Source organism: Colobus angolensis, unplaced genomic scaffold, assembly GCF_000951035.1.
Source record: "Colobus angolensis palliatus isolate OR3802 unplaced genomic scaffold, Cang.pa_1.0 Scaffold155, whole genome shotgun sequence".
Taxonomy (NCBI): domain Eukaryota; kingdom Metazoa; phylum Chordata; class Mammalia; order Primates; family Cercopithecidae; genus Colobus; species Colobus angolensis.
The window spans coordinates 786061-790368 of record NW_012114655.1 but is presented as its reverse complement, the minus strand read 5'-3'; positions in this window follow the sequence as shown (position 1 = coordinate 790368).

Below are 4308 nucleotides of genomic sequence, written 5' to 3'. Positions count from 1 at the left end.
AGAGTGAGATCCTGTCTCAAAAAAGAAAAAAAAAAAAAGAAAAAAAAGAAAAATATGGAAATTGTTAGCAGTGGAAATGATGTGAGGAACTCAGTATTTTTAAGCTGTTAGATGGTAGGGGGCGAGAGATAAAATCTTCACGGCATATGCTTACCTTGTAGATCATTAATAAATACAGACAACACTATGGCTCTGACTTCACACAGCAACAGTTCATCTACATTGCCACAAGGAAGTAGCCAGGGATATTACTGATTTTAAATACCAGCCTGTCAGCAAGAATGAAGCTGAAATTCAGGGATGTTCCAAGAAAGGGCAGAAACATGCCAGGAGCATTAAGTAAACTTTCAGGCGGAATCTTTGTGAATTACTGGGGAGTCCTGGATTTCGAAATTCTTTTGCAGTTCACACCACCCACGTGTCAGTAAATAGGGTAAGGCTAAGGCTATTCCTGTTCTATACTGCCACCTAGTGGATGATGATACCCGCGTTCCTTCGTGCATTTGCTTCAGAGAGACTTGCCCTAGTTAGCAAACCAGCTGATGAATATCATTTGAGACATAAACGACCTAACCTTTGAGTTTGTTTCCTTTGGACTTTGAAATGTCTGTTTACTGAAGCGAATGTGGCATTTCATCATCTTCGATCAGCCTGTAGGAAAAAATAAGCGGCATTTATAAATGACATCTCTTTTCAATAATTAAAAATGCATAAGGGTGGTAATATTCCCAATGAGTAGCCATCAATAATTAAGTTTTAAAATTTCTCTTTTTCTCCTTCTCTGTCTTTCTTATTTACTTTTGAACCTTTAACTACTCTACTGTGTCATTTCAGACAAAAAACAATGCTAGACCCAGGCTTCAGATTCCATTGTTGTAGAAACAACGTATTGGCTGGGCGCGGTGGCTCATGCCTGTAATCCCAGCACTTTGGGAGGCCGAAGCGGGTGGATCACGAGGTCAGGAGTTCAAGACCAGCCTGGCCAAGATGGCGAAACCCCGTCTCTACTAAAAATACAAAAAATTAGCTGGGCGTGGTGGCGGGTCCCTGTAATCCCAGCTACTTAGGAGGCTGAGGCAGAGAGTTGCTTGAACCCAAGAGGCAGAGGTTGCAGTGAGCCGAGACAGCACCACTGCACTCCAGCCTGGGTGACAGAGTGAGACTCTGTCTCAAAAAAAAAAAAAAAAAAAAAAAAAAAAAAGAGTAGAGGTTTCTCTGGCCTTGGTTCTGGATCTTCCTTTCTTTTCATCATACTCTTTTTCCCAAGATGGTCCCATCAGTTTTCATGAATTTTATTACCATCTCCCAAAGCAATTAGCTCCAACGTAAGGCTCTCTTTTCAATGACACTCTTAAATTCAAGTGCCTCCCTGACATCTCCATTTGAATGTCTCCTAGACGGCTTACCCCTAATAAGTCTACATCTAAGCTCCTGATGATGCCACCTCCCCAGTCACCAAAGCTGTTCCCCTCCTGTTCTGCACCTTCACGAGTGACAAACCCACGAGCTCTTTATCAAGCCACACCTTGGAGGCATGTCCCTCTCCCTCACCCCCTCATCCCACCCAGCACCAAGTCTGGATGCTTCCCTTTCCTGTCACCTCCTCAGCCACCGCCCCAGTGCTGTCACCACCATCTGTCCCTGGGGCCTCTGCACTGATTTCCCATGCGGACTCCCACTCCATTCTAACCCAACAGAAACTGCCAATGCCATCTTTGAAAAGGTCTGATTATGTCTCTTCTCCACTTACAACTCAGCAATGGCTTGCCACTGATCTTAGGATAAACACAGAGTACTTAAGATGGGCAGCAAGGCCTCTCTTGCCTGGTCTCTGGCCACACACCCCTTTGCATCATCTGCTCTGCCCACATGAGCTTTCTTTCGATTCTTCCAACAAACTCAGCATTTTCCTACCTCAGGGCCTTGGTATAGGGGAGTTCCTCTTCTTGAAACCATTCCTGAAATCTTTCCTTGTAAATCCCTACTTATCATTTAGGTCTCAGCTTAAATAATACTTTTATTATTATTATTATTTTTAGATGAAATCTCACTCTATTGCCCAGGCTGGAGTGCAGTGGCGCCATCTTGGCTCACTGCAACCTCCGCCTCCCGGGTTCAAGAGATTCTCCTGCCTCAGCCTCCCGAGTAGCTGGGATTACAGGCATGTGCCACCGCGCCTGGCTAATTTTTGTATTTTTAGTAGAGATGGGGTTTCACCATGTTGGCCAGGCTGGTTTCGAACTGCTGACCTTAGGCAATTCACCTGCCTCGGCCTCCCAAAGTGCTGGGATTACAGGTGTGAGCCACTGCGCCCGGCCTAAATGATACTTCTTGAGAAAAACTTCCTGCCACACCCCTCCTCCATCCTAATTATATCTCTTTCCTGCTAGTGTCTCTCATAAAGTCTCTTCTTTTGTTTCCCTGTATAATTAGTAATTATGTGTTTGTCTTTGTGCTTTTTAATGTAATGTCTCTCTCCTGCTAGACTCCAAACTCCACGTAGGTAGGGAGCCTGTCTGCTGCTCTCAACTTTGGACTCAGCATCTAACATAGTCCCGAGTGCTTAGGAGATGCTCAACAGATACTTAACAATTGAATGAACACATGGCTATGTTGCCACAGAATTGGAAAGGTAATGGACAATGTGATAAATGAATGCGGCATTAGGATTTAGCATGGGCTCGAAGCAGTGGCTCACACCTATAATCTCAGCACTTTGGGAGGCTGAGGCAGGCAGATCACTTGATGCCAGGAGTTTGAGACCAGCCTGGGCAATATGGTGAAACCCTGTCTCTACAAAAAATACACAAAAATTAGCTGGGTGTGGTGGTGTATGCCTGTATCCCAGCTACCTGGGAGGCTGAGGTGAGAGGACTGCTTGAGCCTGGGAGGTCAAGGCTGCAGTGAAACATGATTGTGCAACTGCACTCTAGCCTGGGCAACAGAGTGAAACCTACTCTCAAAAAGATTCAGCATGAATAATACCGGTATTGCCATCCTCCCCGAACCCATTCCGCGTGGCAGTGAGAGCATTACGGGTGCTCACAGGCTGTTCTGGGTTACTCCTGTCCTTCTGTGCTCCTCTTCACTCCCTCCAGCTCATTCCCCACGTGCAGATGAAGAAAAAGCAACAAAGAGCATCTAGTCCATCGAATGCCTGGTAAAAAGGCACCCTCTTCCTCATCGACATGGATGGAGCATTCCTGTCATGCGCACAGAAATGAAAGGCAAATAGCCTGACTCTGAATCAATGCTTAGTTCTTCCCTGGCTCTGTGACTGCACAGATGTATGGTCTTACATGGAGAAGTTTGTATCCCTGTAGATGCCCCACCCATTCCATACATCCATGAGGAGTGTGAAATGTGCAGAGGTAAGTGAGAGCGCTTCTTACGCTCTAAACCTGTGAACCACCACATGGATGTGTCACTGTGTGGTGTAAAGAATAACAAAAAATATTAGATATACTGTTTTTAACAACTGAAGGTGCTACTATTAGGTATCTTACTAATTGTATTCATAGTAAGAATAATGAGCAACTTGATCTTTCTACTTTGAGAAGAATGCTTAATTATAGATAAGAATAGGTAGAAGTGACCTAACTTCAAAAATATTTCCAAAATCGGCAATTCATAGTCAAGATGAACTTAGCACTGAAGTTATGTGACCTATTAGTAATAACTTTCTAGGTTGTGCTATACTAAAATTTATGTTTTTCTCTGATAGTTATGTATTATTCTATAACAAAACACTTATTTTTCTGTTTGTAAAAGTAATACATATTCAGATTCAGACGATACAAAAATGTCATAAATTCACAAGAGAAAATCATTCATAAATGTCTTCTCTTTAGCTACTTCAAAAAATATTTTAAAATAAGTAAAACTTCTAAGTTAATAGAAATTTTATGAACAAACATTACCTATGGGGATTTTAATCTCTCATACGTGTGGTTATGTCAAAAGAATATGATCACATTGCATAAAGCGTACATTTTTGTTTATGATACATTTCCAACTTATCAGCTATTAGTTCTTGCAGGGAAAATGTCTTGCCAATGTGTACTTGAGAAGACCATCCTTTTCAATTGAACAACAAGAACCAAAAGGTTAATCAAATATGTTCAGTGACTTTACAATTTGCAGAGCAACTAAGAAATATAGAAATTGGGCTCGGGGAGGGGTGGCTCATGCTTGTAATCCCAGCAGTTTGGGAGGCCAAGGCAGGTGGATCGTCTGAGGTCAGGAGTTCAAGACTAGCCTGGCAAACATGGAGAAACCCCGTCTCTACTAAAAATACAAAAATTAGCC